The sequence below is a fragment of the Carcharodon carcharias genome, assembly GCF_017639515.1.
Source record: "Carcharodon carcharias isolate sCarCar2 chromosome 27 unlocalized genomic scaffold, sCarCar2.pri SUPER_27_unloc_1, whole genome shotgun sequence".
NCBI lineage: Eukaryota > Metazoa > Chordata > Chondrichthyes > Lamniformes > Lamnidae > Carcharodon > Carcharodon carcharias.
The window spans coordinates 380,599-397,834 of NW_024470624.1; the positions used below are offsets into that span (position 1 = coordinate 380,599).

The window sequence follows — 17,236 nt, forward strand, 5'->3', positions numbered from 1 at the left end:
TTTATTTTTTGAACATAGGGTCACATACAATCCACTGTTTTCTCTTCCACAATCTGTAATGTATGTAGTTTTGTTAATAATAACCATGGAAATGTGTGGTTTTACTTTCCAATGTTTTTAATCGGAATGCATTTACTGCAGCTGCTTCCAGCCAATGACATTATTGGTGTTGAGCGCTCACACAAACAACTGCACATGTGCATACGGGTATCGGTGGCCATCTTGTGTGGCTATGTTGTGTTGACAGGAGACACAGTGTTTTTTTTGTCAAGAGCCAGTCTGTATCTCGTTTTCATGATTTGCTTTCAAACAGATTTGTCCTTTATTCTGCCATTAGCACTTACTCTGGACCAATGCTTTGTTTCTTTACTACAACCATTATCACTTCCTTTGTCTTTTGTTGCATATTTTGGTCATTTAATCTCGCCTGCCATCTAACCAATCCCTGACATGCTTTTTGCTCCACTGGACCCTCCCCACTTTCTCAACACCATCAAACCCATCACATTTCTCCCTCTCTTTACTTCTGAAGAAGAGTTATGTTGGAGTGGAAACATTAATTCTGTTTCTTTCTCCTCAGATACTTCCAGAGCAGCCGGGTTTCTCCAGCACTGTCTATATTCATTTTAGATCTGCCTGTAGTGGTGGGAAAAACATAATTTACTGTCCAAGCTTTTAATTTGGCATCATCAGGACACTTCGCAAGAAAACTAATGTGAAGGGAAAACAACAACTGTCAGTCACCAGTAATTGGTGTATTCTCCATGGCAACATCGCTACCAATCAGAGTCCGCTTGCCAACCAATCAGCACTCTCTTCTCATGCAGTATAAATTGTTGTTTTCTGCTTATATTGGTATTCTTGCGAAGAGTCCTGATGAGTGCAAGGTGAAAAGCTTTGACATGTCTCTTTTCTCAGCAACACTCAAGTTCTATACTACCAAATGACTATTTACTATCCAGAATAAAATAAATGTATTCCATCAGCTTTTGCAGATCATTTCAGTGGAAATGTGCACTCCCAGGCTCAAAGAGCATCAGCCCATTGGGAGCAAAGTTGTGAGAACGGCCAGTCCAGCAGAAAGAAACCCTCCGACCCTCCCACTTCACCAAGTGTCAGAATGAACATCTTTCAGTCCTGGATGATTAACAGCAGCAATAACTGCAGAATCCAACCCCAGTAAACACTTGTGAACTCACTGGTGTCTCAGCAGAGTTGATGCCTGAGTGAATTTCTCATACATGGAGCAGGTGAATGGTATCTCCTCAATTTGAACTCTCTGCTGCCTCACTAGGGCAGATTAAACATTGAATCCACTCCCACGCTCAGAACACGTGAACAGTCTCTCCCCACTGTGAACTCGTTGGTGTGTCCGCAGGTTGGATATTTGACTGAATCCCTTCCCACATTCAGAGCAGGTGAACGGCTTTTCCCCAGTGTGAACTCGCTGGTGAGTCAGCAGTGTGGATAGATGAGTGAATCCCTTTCCACACTCAGCGCAGATAAATGGTCTCTCCCCGGTGTGAACTTGCTGGTGAGTCAGCAGGTTGGATGATTCACTGAATCGTTTCCCACACTCAGGTGAATGGTCTCTCCCCGGTGTGAACTTGCTGGTGTGTCAGCAGGTGGGATAACTGAGTAAATCCCTTTCCACACTCAGGGCAAGTGAACGGCCTCTTCCCAGAGTGAACTCGCTGGTGTGTTCGTAGGTTGGATGAATCATTGAATCTCTTCCCACACTCAGAGCAGGTGAACGGCCTCTCCCTGGTGTGAACTCGCTGGTGTGTCAGCAGGTGAGATAACTGATTGAATCCCTTACCACATTCGGAGCAGGTGAATGGCCTCTTCCCAGTGTGAACTCGCTGTTGTGTCCGCAGGTTGGATGAATGAGTGAATCCCTCCCACACACAGTGCAGGTGAATGGCCTCTCCCCAGTGTAACTGCGTTGTTGTGTTTCCAATTCAGAGGGGGATCTGAATCCCTTCCCACAGTCCCCACATTTCCACGGTTTCCCCATGGTGCGGGTGTCCTTGTGTCTTTCAAGGTTTGACGATTAGTTGAAGCTTCCTCCACACACAGGATATAAGTACGCTCTCTCTGCTGTGAATGGTCCAATGTTTTACTAGACTGTGTAACTGGTTAAAGCTCTTTCCACAGTCAATGCACTGGAACACTCTCACTCAGGTGTGTGCGCCTTGGTGCTATCCTGGTCAGACAGATGTTTAAAATCTCCACAAGCAGGTAGGACAAAGAAACATCACTCCTTCTAGATTCAAAGGCTGATAATATTCAGGTTCCATGAATCTAATGACTCTGAGATCCTGAAGTGACATTTGGATTTGAGATTCCTGTCCACAAATCCTCTTCTTCTGATAACCTGTAAAAGGAAATTAGATAAATCATCACTGTTGCAACAGGATAGAAACGCAGAAGAGACTATTTTAGTTTCTGTGGAACATCATGTGCTCTCCATACTCACTTTGACGTACCTAATATGCACCCAATAGTCCTGCACTAAAAATGTGTGTAATATAAAGTAGTCTATTACATGATTAGAGGTACAATGGGGTGTGAGGGAGAACTTAATTTTGACAGTGAGTGGTGATGACCTGGAACTTGTTGCCTACGAGGGTGGTAGAAGAGAAGGCAATCAATGATTTCAAAATGAAACTGGATGAGCACATGAAGGAAATAAACTTACAAGGGAATGGGGATACAGAGGGGAAATGAGACTGACTGGATTGTTCTACAGAGAGTTGGCATGGACTCAAATTATCAAATGGACTCCTTCTGTGCCATAATGACTCTGACTGGATATATATAACTCAGCTACAGTGCTATATTACAAGACTAGAAATCAGAATACATTAAGTTTAAATGACCATAAATAAAATATCTACGATGCACCATATAACACATAACTAGACATATCTCTGTCCTAAATGAATTTACTGTTCCCTTAAATGTCAGTCAGTTCCTGGGGGAAACCACCCCTTTTCATTGTGAACATTAGGAAAGAGACCATCCTTTTAGCCAGACAAATAAATGTGTCAAGCTGAGGGAGCAAAGGATGTCGATGTCTTTAAGAGAGAGAGAGAGAGAGAGAGAGATCTGGGCCAACCTTTCCAGAGTCTGCACCCTCCCTGGATTCACTTCCTTTCCCTTCAGTTACTGCAAGTCAACAATTTCCCCCCAGAATGAGAAAAGAAATGGAAAGGGGGAGAAAAGAAAGTGGTTTACTCACAGATGTTGGACACAGGAGGAAGTTTTAGTCTGTGTGAAGCTCAATCTTCATTCACACAAAGCCCGCGCTCTGATTGGCTGGAGGAGCAGAGTCCTTCCGGTCCTCCAACTTTTCCCATTGGTCAATCTCTCGCATGAAGACAATGGGCACCGAAAGCCTTTGTGTGCCGGGAGACCCTTTGACCCCCATGACGATCTGAGCGGTTGGCGAATGGGAAACGCCATTCACTGCACATGCGCAGCCCCCCCCCTCTTCCTCGCGCAGTTCCGGGGCGCCCGCCCGCGCTGCGGATAGAGCGGTTTCCCCAGCGCAAGGGATTCTGGGAGCTGCGGTCGCCATTACTCGTCCAGAGCCCAGTTTCCAAACTCCTGGGACTGGGATGGAAAGTGGGTGTGGGGGGCGTAGTGACCTCACCCTGACACAAAGTGCATGTGGATAGTCACTGGATTTGATTGTGACGCCCCCTTAGCAAAACACAGAGATAAAAACAAAAAAACTGCGGATGCTGGAAATCCGAAACAAAAACAGAATTACCTGGAAAAACTCAGCAGGTCTGGCAGCATCGGCGGAGAAGAAAAGAGTTGACGTTTCGAGTCCTCATGACCCTTCGACAGAACTTGCGTTCGAGTCCAAGAAAGAGTTGAAATATAAGCTGGTTTAAGGTGTGTGTGTGGGGGGCGGAGAGATAGAGAGACAAAGAGGTGGGGGGGGGGGGGGGGGGGGTGGGGGGGTGTGGTTGTAGGGACAAACAAGCAGTGATAGAAGCAGATCATCAAAAGATGTCAACGACAATAGTACAATAGAACACATAGGTGTTAAAATTAAAGTTGGTGATATTATCTAAACAAATGTGCTAATTAAGAATGGATGGTAGGGCACTCAAGGTATAGCTCTAGTTGGTTTTTTTTATATAATGGAAATAGGTGGGAAAAGGAAAATCTTTATAATTTATTGGGAAAAAAAGGGAAGGGGGAAACAGAAAGGGGGTGGGGATGGGGGAGGGAGCTTACGACCTAAAGTTGTTGAATTCAATATTCAGTCCAGAAGGCTGTAAAGTCCCTAGTCGGAAGATGAGGTGTTGTTCCTCCAGTTTGCGTTGGGCTTCACTGGAACAATGCAGCAAGCCAAGTACAGACATGTGGGCAAGAGAGCAGGGTGGAGTGTTGAAATGGCAAGCGACAGGGAGGTTTGGGTCATTCTTGCGGACAGACCGCAGGTGTTCTGCAAAGCGGTCGCCCAGTTTACGTTTGGTCTCTCCAATGTAGAGGAGACCACATTGGGAGCAACGGATGCAGTAGACTAAGTTGGGGGAAATGCAAGTGAAATGCTGCTTCACTTGAAAGGAATGTTTGGGTCCTTGGACGGTGAGGAGAGAGGAAGTGAAGGGGCAGGTGTTGCATCTTTTGCGTGGGCATGGGGTGGTGCCATAGGAGGGGGTTGAGGAGTAGGGGGTGATGGAGGAGTGGACCAGGGTGTCCCGGAGGGAGCGATCCCTACGGAATGCCGATAAGGGGGGTGAAGGGAAGATGTGTTTGGTGGTGGCATCATGCTGGAGTTGGCGGAAATGGCGGAGGATGATCCTTTGAATGCGGAGGCTGGTGGGGTGATAAGTGAGGACAAGGGGGACCCTATCATGTTTCTGGGAGGGAGGAGAAGGCGTGAGGGTGGATGCGCGGGAGATGGGCCGGACACGGTTGAGGGCCCTGTCAACGACCGTGGGTGGAAAACCTCGGTTAAGGAAGAAGGAGGACATGTCAGAGGAACTGTTTTTGAATGTAGCATCATCGGAACAGATGCGACGGAGGCGAAGGAACTGAGAGAATGGGATGGAGTCCTTACAGGAAGCAGGGTGTGAGGAGCTGTAGTCGAGATAGCTGTGGCCCCCTTCCACAACTCTTTCTCCGGTACATCAATGATAACTTCGGTGCCGCTTCATGCTCTCGTCAGGACTTGGAAAAATTTATTAATTTTGCTTCCAATCTCCACCCCTCCATCATTTTCACGTGGTCCATCTCTGACACTTCCCTTCCCTTCCTTGACCTCTCTGTCTCAATCTCTGGTGATAGACTGTCCACCAATATCCATTACAAACCCACCGACTCCCACAGCTATCTCGACTACAGCTCCTCACACCCTGCTTCCTGTAAGGACTCCATCCCATTCTCTCAGTTCTTTCGCCTCCGTCGCATCTGTTCCGATGATGCTACATTCAAAAACAGTTCCTCTGACATGTCCTCCTTCTTCCTTAACCGAGGTTTTCCACCCACGGTCGTTGACAGGGCCCTCAACCGTGTCCGGCCCATCTCCTGCGCATCCACCCTCACGCCTTCTCCTCCCTCCCAGAAACATGATAGGGTCCCCCTTGTCCTCACTTATCACCCCACCAGCCTCCGCATTCAAAGGATCATCCTCCGCCATTTCTGCCAACTCTAGCATGATGCCACCACCAAACACATCTTCCCTTCACCCCCCTTATCGGCATTCCGTAGGGATCGCTCCCTCCGGGACACCCTGGTCCACTCCTCCATCACCCCCTACTCCTCAACCCCCTCCTATGGCACCACCCCATGCCCACGCAAAAGATGCAACACCTGCCCCTTCACTTCCTCTCTCCTCACCGTCCAAGGACCCAAACACTCCTTTCAAGTGAAGCAGCATTTCACTTGCATTTCCCCCAACTTAGTCTACTGCATCCGTTGCTCCCAATGTGGTCTCCTCTACATTGGAGAGACCAAACGTAAACTGGGCGACCGCTTTGCAGAACACCTGCGGTCTGTCCGCAAGAATGACCCAAACCTCCCTGTCGCTTGCCATTTCAACACTCCACCCTGCTCTCTTGCCCACATGTCTGTCCTTGGCTTGCTGCATTGTTCCAGTGAAGCCCAACGCAAACTGGAGGAACAACACCTCATCTTCCGACTAGGGACTTTACAGCCTTCTGGACTGAATATTGAATTCAACAACTTTAGGTCGTAAGCTCCCTCCCCCATCCCCACCCCCTTTCTGTTTCCCCCTTCCCTTTTTTTTCCAATAAATTATAAAGATTTTCCTTTTCCCACCTATTTCCATTATATAAAAAAAAACCCACTAGAGCTATACCTTGAGTGCCCTACCATCCAGTCTTAATTAGCACATTCGTTTAGATAATATCACCAACTTTAATTTTAACACCTATGTGTTCTATTGTACTATTGTCGTTGACATCTTTTGATGATCTGCTTCTATCACTGCTTGTTTGTCCCTACAACCACACCCCCCCACCCCCCACCCCTCTCCACCTCTTTGTCTCTCTATCTCTCCGCCCCCCACACACACACCTTAAACCAGCTTATATTTCAACTCTTTCTTGGACTCGAACGCAAGTTCTGTCAAAGGGTCATGAGGACTCGAAACATCAACTCTTTTCTTCTCCGCCGATGCTGCCAGACCTGCTGAGTTTTTCCAGGTAATTCTGTTTTTGTTTCCCTTAGCAAAACAGTTTGTTAACTTCAGGTGTAAAGATTTAGACACATGGGTGACATATTGGGGAGGGCAATAGGTGAGTGTGAAACTGAACCCGTGAGTCAGCACCTTCAGGGGAGGAGAATTAGGAAAAATCAGGAGGAGGATAGTAGCATGAATTAGTGTGTCAAGCCGTCGGGAGGAGGGAGTGTGCGGGAGACAGAGATTTTGAGTTTGAGAGGGAGAAACATGTTCAATGTAAACCACAATTATTAATTCTGAATTTTGCTCTGGTACCAGCGGTGATGATTTGATGACATCAACCCTCTTACACCTGTTCTTACTCTGAAAGTTCTCCATGAAGTCAGCCCTCAGCCTTCTCTTTACCAGGGAAAAAGTTCCCAACCTGTTCAATCCATCCTGTAACTGAAACACCCTCAGTTCTAGGATCATCCTTATGAATCTTTCTTGCACTTTCTCGAGTTCCTCTCTGCCCTTTAGAAAATAATGGGCACCTGGAACAGTTCACAATATTACAAGTGTGGTTTACCTAATGCTCGATACAATTTTAACCTGACTTCTCTGCTTTTCAATACTATTTCTCTAGAAATGAGCCCCATATATGGGCCCTACAATTCAGGAAGGATGTCAAGGTCTTGGAAAGTGTGCAGGGATTTAGTATGGAGACAGGAATAAGAAATTTCAGTTATGTGAACACACTGGAGAGGCCGGGGTTGTTCCCCTTAGAGCAGTGAAAGCTCAGAGATGACTTAATAGAGGTGTTCAAGAATATGAACTGTTTACATCAAGCAAATAAACAGAAACATTCCATTGGTATTAGGGTCGTTCACCAAAGGACATATAATTAAGGTGATTGACATAAAAGCCAGAGGGGAAATGAGGAAGATAAATCTTGACACAGTGAGATGTTGTGATCCGGAATGCACTGCCTGAAAGGCTGGTGGAAACAAATTCAACAAAGGGAATTGGATAAATCTTGGAAGTGAACTAGTTTGCAGGGCTCATGGGGAAAGGGCAGGATAGTGGGACTAATTGAGTCAATCTTTCAAAGAGCCAGCACAGGCACGATGGGCCAAATAGTCTCCTTCTGTGCTGTGAGACTTTGTGATGACAGATAAATAAATGTGTGTCTGTAATCTGTACAGTGATGTCAATAATGTCTGGAATTCTCTTTGTGACGTTTCAGAATTTTATCCCTTTCCTTCCAGTTTGGTTTCAGACAAAGAGAACAAAAGCAAGTCACTTTCAGTACATTGAGCAGCCCCGATGTCTATTCTCAGCCAGCATTACACAGGGCGAAAAGGGCTGGATTCTCAGACCAGCAAGTCAAGGTACCCTCTTTAAATGGCCACTTCCCACAATGGATTCAGTGTCCTCTGAAGGGAAGCAGCCTCGGTCCACACTGGGAGTTCCTGCCCCCACTCATCAGCTGGCTCGTGCTGGCTCAAGCTCTTGCTGGACGATCTGTCTGTGAGGATAGGAGTGTGTCAGTTTAAAAAGAAACTTGCATTTATGTAGCACCTTAGGGCATCTCAATGCGTTTCACTGCCAATGAAGCTCTTTCTGAAGTGTAGACACGACAGGAAACGTGGCAGCCAATGTGTGCACAGCAAGATCCCACAGACAGCAACGTGATGATGACCACATCATCTATTTTTACTGATGTTGGTTGAGGGATAAATATCGGGCCCCAGGACACCGGGGGGGTGAACTCCTTCCCCTCCTGCTCTCCTTTCAATTTTGACCATTCAGTCTTGTACATCCACCTGAGAGGACAGATGGGGCCCTCGGGTTAATGTCTCACTCGAAAGATGGTCCCTCTGACAGGACAGTTCTCCCTCAGGACTGGCACCAGGAGTGTGGGCCCTGGATTATGGGGGCTCAAGTGTCGGGAGTGGGGATTTAAAACCCCTACCTTCTGATTCAGAGGTGAGAGTGCTACCCACCGTCATGCTGTGTTGAATAGAATCAGTGAGCTGGTGTTCTAGAATCATGGAATGGTTACAACACTGAAGGAGGCCATTCAGCCCATTGTGTCTGTGCCAGCTCTCTGCAAGAGCAACTTACCCAGAGCCACTCCCCCCACCTTTTCCCCATAACCCTGTCAATTTCTGCTCTTCAGAAAATGATCCAATTCTCTGCTGAAAACCATGAGTGAATCTGCCTCCACCAGCCCCTCAGACACTGTATCCCAGATCTGAACCACTCGCTTTGGAATAAAGTTTCTCCTCGTGTTGCAGTTGCTTCTTTCTCCGACCATCTTAAACCAATGTCACCTGGGTCTCGTTCCTTCCACCTATGGGAACAGTTTCTCTCCCTCTGCTCTGTCCAGACCCCTCATGATTTTAATACCTTGATCAAATCTCCTTCCAATTTTCTCTTCTCCAAGGAGAACAACCCCAGCTTCTCCAATCTATCCGTGTCAGTGAAGTTCCTCATCCCTGGGACCGTCCTCGTGAATCTTTTCCACACCCTCTGTAAAAGCCTTCACATCCTTCCCAATCTGTGGTGCCTAGAACTGGACATAATGCTCCAATGGAGCCCGAATCACTACTTTATACTCATAAACTTCCCTGGTTTTGTATTCGAAGCCCCTGTTTATAAACCCCCAGGATCTCTTTTACTTTATTAACCGTGCTGTCTACCTGCCCTGTCACCTTCAGTGATTTGTGCCCCTATACCCACAGTTCCCTCTGCTCCTGCACCCCGTTTAGAATTGGATCCTTTATTATCAATTGTCTCTCTCTGTTCTTCTGACCATATAGAATCATTGAAGTACTCGAGCTGAAGTAATTGCGTGAGTTTAGTTTGGTGATAACACAGATCAAACACACACACACACACACACACACACACCTGTACCAGGCAGGCACCTCAATACTTGTGGGGAGGTGAGTGTGAGATTGACATGTCAGCTCCTGAATGGAAAGCAGGGTGGCAGGAAAACCTGGGGAGTGCGGCATGAGAATAAATCCCTTTTGGAATAAATATAGGACGGGCTGAGGGGTTTAAAGGTGAGAGAAGATATTAAAGAGGCGTTTGTACATGGGAAAGTCCAGAGGGTGAGAAACATCCTGAAGAGACTAATGAGCAGGAGAGACAGATGATAATAGCTCCACAGCTTCAACACACCCACTTTGTCCACAAAGGTGCACCTGAAGAGTTCACAGTGTGAGGTCTCTACAAAACCCCACGATTCTGGAGCTGAGGGCCTCTGACAGTGTCCAGGGGTTCGATAGAAAACATGGTGATGGGATTTCAAACACAGAACACATTTCTCACTGCAGGGAAATTTAAGTCTGGTAAAATGTCTCTTTTCCAGGGTGGCTCCTCAGTTCAGTGAGCTCCCGAGATGGTGTCTGAGAGGATTTTCTAAACCACATTTGGAGGTGACTCAATTTGCCCCCATCCTCCTTATCTGTTATTTACAGATTTTGCCGACTGCTCCCTCTGTTATCTTTTGCCTCCAATATTTCTTTCTGGGATATTCGTCTATCTTTGTCTGAGCTTTTGATACAGTTCTGGTCCCTTCACGTGAAATCTGAGCCAATCAAATACAGAAACAAGACACAGGCGGTGTGATGGGAAATGTACAGAACTGGACCAGTTTTCTTCAATAGAGAAACTCTGCTGTCCATCTCCCAACTCACACTCAGTCCCGTTCACCTATCACCTCCTGTGCTCACTGATCAACATTGGCTCCCATTCAAGCAGTGCCTCGATTTTAAAATTCTGCTCTTTGGGCCCAATTTACCTCTGGAAAAGTGAATGGGATGTTGATTGAGCTAAATTCAGGCCCATTCTTTTCAAATCCCTCTACAGCCTCCTTTTTTTCACATCACCATGTGGTCACACACACTCTCCCCATCTCTGTAATCTTCTCCATCCTTGCAACCATCCAAGACATCTGTGCTCGTCCAATTCTGGCCACTTCAGTATCCTCTGTTTCAATTGCACAACCACCAGGGGGCTGTGTCTTCAGCTGCCTGCACCCCACGCTCTGGGATTCCCTCCCTAAACCTCTCTGTCCCTCTATCTTTTTTGCTCCTTTAGGACACTCCTTAAAACCTACCGCTCTGACCAAGCTACTGGTCATCTGACCTAATATCTCTTTATGTGGCTCGGTGTCAAATTCTGTTTTGTAATCAAACCTATGAATCTCCCTGGGATGTTCAAAGATGCTATATAAATGTAGGTTATTTTTGTTGTGTTGATTGAATTATTTCAGGGGACTCCGCTATTGTTAAGCAGTCAAACACTTTCTTGCTGTGTCCAGTGAGAGCTACAGGAAGGCTGTTGACAATAATTGGCCATGAAAGGCTTTGTTCCACATTTAAATATACAGAGGAGTGGAGACATTGTTATATCGGTCACTCAGAGCTGAACAGAAACCCGTCTCTTTAAATACAGATACAGGGAAGAGGCTGAAATAAAATCTGTTCCTTTTAACCTGCAGGAGGCTCAGATTCCCAGGCTGCAGAAGGAGTCCATTCGGCCCATCATGCCCCTGCCCTCTCTTTGAAAGGACTCTCTGATTCATCCAAGCGCTCTGCTCTATCCCCACAGCCCTGCAAATTGTTGCCTTTCAAGTATTTACCCTTTGGAAAGATACTGATGAATCTGCTTTCAGGCCAATCAGAACAACTTGCTGCATCAAAAAATAAAATCTCATCTCCCCTTCTGGCTCCTTTGTTAATGACCTTAGAGGGACTCACTTTCTGTTAAAGAGCCTGCCAACCCCTCTCATCCACTTTCCTAAAGTGCAGAAATCTAATCATGAAAACTCCAGCAAAATCAAATATTTTACCAATAAAAGTTTATTAATGAAACAGAACATGGTTAAAAAAACAGAAAATTACTTGAAGATCAAAGACAACCAGAGTAAAAGGATGTGCACAATGTTCTGGACCCAAATGGTTTCTCTTTAATTCATCTGTCCCCTGCTTGCTGCCCTCTTTGTGGAACACCTCTGCTCAGTCCACAAGCATAACCCTGACCTTCCAGTTGCTGCCATTATAATTCACCACCTTGCTCTCATGCTCACATTTCTGTCCTCGGCCTGCTGCAATGTTCCCGAGAAGCCCAACACAAGCTGGACGAACAGCACCTCATCCTCCGATGAGGCATTTTACAGCCTTCTGGACTCAACATTGAGTTCAACAACTTCAGACTGTCAACTCTGTTCTCTGTTTTAATTCTTTTTTACCAAGTGCCAATCTGCGTCTTGTTTTCATGTTTTTGCTTTCAGACAGAGCTGTCCTTTATTCTGCCATTAACACTCACTCTGGACCAATGTTTTGTTTCTTTACCACAACCATTACTTCTCCCTTTGCCTTTTGTCCCATGATATTTTTGTCATTTAATCTCGCCTGCCCTCTAACCAATCCCTGACTTTCCCTCTTGTTTTATCTGACCCTCCCCACTTTCTCCGAAGTATTAACCCCATCAGATTTCCCCCTCTCCTTAGTTCTGAAGAAGAGTCATATTGGACTCGAAATGTTAGCTGTTTCTCCCTCTTCACAGATGTTGCCAGACCTGCTGAGTTTTCCTAAATTTCCTGTATTTATTTCAGATCTACCGGTCGTGGTAGGAAAAACACTATTTACTGTCCAGAACAAAATAAATGTCCTTCATCAGCTTTTGTGGATCATTTCAGTGGAAATGTGCACTCCCAGGCTCAAAGAGCATCAGCCACTGGAAGCAAAGTCGTGAGACCGGCCAGTCCAGCAGAAAGAAACCCTCCGACCCTCCCACTTCACCAAGTGTCAGATTGAACATGGTTCAGTCCTGGATGTGATTAACAGCAGCAATAACAGCAGAATACAACTCCTGTAATCTCTTGTGAACTCGCTGGTGTCTTAGCCAGTGGGATGAATGAGTGAATCACCTCCCACACAGGGAGCAGGTGGATGGCCTCTGCCCAGTGTGAACTCGCTGGTGTTTTTGCAGGCTGGATGAATGACTGGATCCCTTCCCACACTCAGAGCAGGTGAACAGTCTCTCCCTGGTGTGAACTCGCTGGTGTGTCAGCAGGTTGGATAACTGACTGAATCCCTTCCCACACTCAGAGCAGGTGAACGGCCTCTCCCCTGTGTGAACTCGCATGTGCTTCTGCAGGTTGGATGAATGGCTGAATCCCTTCCCACAGTCAGAGCAGTGGAATGGCCTCTCCCCTGTGTGAACTCGCTTGTGTTTTTGCAGGTCGGATGAATTACTGAATCTCTTCCTACATTCGGAGCAGGTGAATGGCCTCTCCCCAGTGTGAACTCGCTGGTGTGATTGAAGTGTGGATGAATTCCTGAATCTCTTACCACATTCAGAGCAGGTGAATGGTCTCTCCCCGGTGTGAACTCGCTGGTGCGACTGCAGATTGGATAACTGAGTGAATCCTTTCCCACACTCGGAGCAGGTGAACGGCCTCTCCCCAGTGTGAATTCTCTGGTGTCGCAGCAGGTTAAATGAATCACTGAAACCCTTCCCACACTGGAAGCAGGTGAATGGTCTCTCCCCACTGTGAACTCCCTTGTGTGTCTGCAGGTCAGATGAATTACTGAATCCCTTCCCACATTCAGAGCAGGTGAATGGCCTCTCCCCGGTGTGAATTCGCTGGTGTGTCAGCAGGTTGGATGAGTGAGCGAATCCCTTCGCACACACAGAGCAGACGAATGGCATCTTCTCCCCAGTGTGAAATCGCTGGTGTGACTGCAGGCTGGATAACTGTCTGAATATCTTGCCACACTCAGTGCAGGTGAATGGCCACTTCCCGGTGTGAACTCGCTGGTGCCTCTGCAGGTGGGATAACTGAGTGAAACCCTTCCCACAGTCAGGGCAGGTGAACGGCCTCTCCCCAGTGTGACTGCGCCGATGAGTTTCCAGCTGAGATGGAGCTTTGAATCCCTTCCCGCAGTCAGAACAGGTGAACAGCCTCTCCCCTGTGTGACTGCGTCGATGAGTTTCCAGCTTTGATGGGGAACAGAATCCCTTCCCACAGTCCCCACATTCCCACGGTTTCTCCATGGTGCTCGTGCCCTTGTGTCTCTCCAGGTCCGACGATTAGTTGAAGCCTTGTCCACACACAGAACATGTATAAGTCTCTCCTCACTGTGAAAGGTGATGTTTTTTCAGGCTGTGTAACAAGGCAAAGCTCTTTCCACAGTCAGTGCACTGGAACACTCTCACTTGGGTGTGTGCGTGTCTCGGTGTTTTTCCAGTCACACTGAGGCTTAAAACCTTTTGAAGCAGACAGAACAGACAAACATTTCCCCTGCTTGGTTCAAAGAACCAATGATATTCAGGTCCCATTTAGTCAAATGAGTTTGGCAGATCTTGATGTGACATTTGGTTTGAGATTTCTGTCTGCAAATCTTCCCCTTCTAATATCCTGTAAAGGGAGTTTACAAAAATCATCACTGTCAGTATAGGATAGAAATTCAGAGCAGGCAATTCTAATTTCTCATAGAGTCATAGAGGTCTACAGCACAGAAAAAGGCCCTTCAGCCCATTGCGTCTGCGCCAGTCAAACAAGTACCTAACTATTCTAATCCCATTTTCCAGCACTAGGCCCATAGCCTTGTATGCCATGGCATTGCATGTGCACTCCAAATACTTCTTAAATGTTATGAGGGTTTCTGCTTCTACCACACTTTCAGGCAGTGAGTTCCAGATTCCCACCACTCTCTGAGTAAACAAATTCTTCCTCAAATCCCCTCTAAACCACCTGCCCCTTACCTTAAATCTATGCCCCCTAGTTATTGATCCCTTCACCAAGGGGAAAAGTTCTTTCCTGTCTACCCTATCTATGCCCCTCATAATTTTATACACCTCAATCATGTCCCCCCTCAAACTCCTCTGCTCCAGGGAAAATAACCCCAGTCTATCCAATCTCTCCTCACAACTAAAACTCTCTAGGCCAGGCAACATCCTGGTAAATCTCTTCTGCACTCTCTCTTGTGCAATCACATCCTCCCTACAATGCAGATTCCAGAACTGCATGCAATACTCTAGCTGTGGCCTAACCAGCGTTTTTGACAGTTCCAGCATAACCTCTCTGCTCTTATATTCTATGCCTCGGTTAATAAAGGCAATTATCCTATAAGCCTTCTTACCCACCTTATCTACCTGTCCCGCTACCTTAAGGGACCGGTGGATATGCACACCAAGGTCCCTCTGATCCTCGGTACTTCCCAGGGTCCTACCAATCATCATGTATTCCTGTGCCTTGTTTGTCCTGCCCAAGTGCATCACCTCACACTTATCTGGATTAAATTCCATTTGCCACTGATCAGCCCATCTGACCAGCCCGTCTATATCCTCCTGTAATCTAAGGCTATCCTCCTCACTATTTACCACCCCAACAATTTTCATGTCATCCACGAACTTACTGATCAGCCCTACTACATTCAAGTCTAAATCGTTTATATATACCACAAACAGCAAGGGACCCAGCACCAATCCCTGTGGAACCCCACTGAACACAGGTATCCAGTCACAAAAACACCCCTCAACCATCACCCTCTGCTTCCTGCCACTCAACCAATTCTGGATCCAATTTGCCAAATTGCCTTGGATCCCATAGGCTCTTACCTTCATTATCAGTCCCCTATGTGGTACCTTATCAAATGCCTTGCTGAAGTCCAAGTAGACTATGTCAAATGCATTGCCCTCATCTACACACCTGGTCACCTCTTCGAAAAATTCAATCAAATTGGTCAGACATGACTTCCGCTGAACAAAACCATGTTGACTGTCCTTGATTAATCCCTGCCTCTCCAAGTGTGGATTAATTCTGTCCCTCAGAATTGCTTCCAATAGTTTCCCCACAACTGAGGTTAGACTGACTGGCCTGTAGTTCCCTGGTTTATCCCTTCCTCCCTTCTTGAATAACAGTACCCCATTGGCTGTCCTCCAGTCCTCTGGCACCTCTCCTGTGGCCAGAGAGGTATTGAAAATTATTGCCAGTGCCCCTGCTATCTCCTCCCTTGCCTTACTCAGCACCCTGGGATACATTTCATCTGAGCCTGGAGATATATCTACTTTTAATCCTGTCTGGCTACTTAGAACCTCCTCCATTTAAATGCTAATTTCTGTTCTTCTACCTGATTTCCAAACCCACGTTGCCCCTCTCAACGACACAAAGTATACATTTAGAACCCTACCTTTGTCTTCCAGCTGATAGCACACTGTACCCTCTCTCGTTCCCCAAAAGCTGTAAATCTCCATCCCACACAGTCCCTGTATTCTCACTCTGCTACACTCTCTCCATTCTAAATCTAATCTACCCGGTATACACCCAATCATACTGTACTTAAAATGTATGGTACTCTATTACATGATTGGAGACACATTGGCTGTGAGCGAGAACTGTATTTCAGCAGCGAGTTGTGATGACCTCGAACTCAATGTGTACGAGGGTGGTGGAAGCAGATATGACCAATGATTTCAAAATGAAATTGGAAAGGCACTTGAAGGAAATAAACTTGCACAGGAATGGGGATATAGAGGGGGAATGGGACTGACTGGATTGCTCCACAGAGTCAGCAGGGACTTGAGTTGGTGAATTGACTCCAACTGTGTCGTTAAACTTAAAACTTATCTTGTTCAGTCACAACATCATCATCATCTCTCTGCTGGCCAACTCACTCACTTACCGTCCCACTCGAATCACTCAAACTCACCCTGGACACTCCAGCGATCAGTTTCCCACAGGCTGCCCTAGAAATACAGGAAAGGCAAAATAAGGAGCAATCCCTTAAAATACAGGACAGTAAATCACCTGGAAGTTGTCCCTTTAAATGTCAGCCATCTCTTGGGGAAACCACCCCTTTAACTGTGAACATGAGGAGAGAGACCAGCCTTTTAGCCAGACAAATAAATATGTCAAGCTGAGGGAGCAAAGGATGTCAATGTCTTTAAGAGAGAGAGAGACCTGGGCCAACCTTTCCAGAGTCTGCACCCTCCCTGGATTCACTTCCTTTCCCTTCAGTTCCTGCAAGTCAACAATTTGCCCCCAGAATGAGAAAAGAAATGGAAAGGGGGAAACATTAATTTACTCGCAGATGTTGCCCAGAGGAGGAAGTTTCAGTCTGAAGCTCATTGTCCAACATCCGCATTGTGACGTCCACAATGGAACCCTGCCTGAATCAGCCAATAGGAATCACTCTGCTCCGCGGTGACGTCATCGGATTCCAGTCTGCAGGCCAGGCGCGCGGACACGGGAGCCCCGCCCCCACCCATTGTTGCCCCTCCCCCTACCCTGCCTCGAACCAAGGTTTCCAGGCAACCTGCTCCGGCCAGAGCGAGAAGCCACTCGGACAGGGGAGGCTGCGCATGTGCGGAGGAGCCCGCCCCTTACCTTCATGCTGAGGGGTTGACCAATGGGAAGAGCCGGAGGACCGGAAGGACTCTGCTCCAAGCGATCAGAGCGCGGGCTTTGTGTGAATGAAGATTAAGCTTCACACAGACTAAAACTTCCTCCTGTGTCCAACATCTGTGAGTAAAACACTTTCTTTTCTCCCCCTTTCCATTTCTTTT

The 17,236-nt window shown here is 46.8% G+C and overlaps 2 pseudogenes; one reads left to right on the forward strand and one right to left on the reverse strand.

Moving 5' to 3' along the window:
- The window catches only part of LOC121273568, a 54,856-nt pseudogene that overhangs the window by 35,847 nt on the left and 1,773 nt on the right, over window positions 1-17,236 (forward strand).
- LOC121273648 lies at window positions 128-16,801 on the reverse strand (annotated as a pseudogene).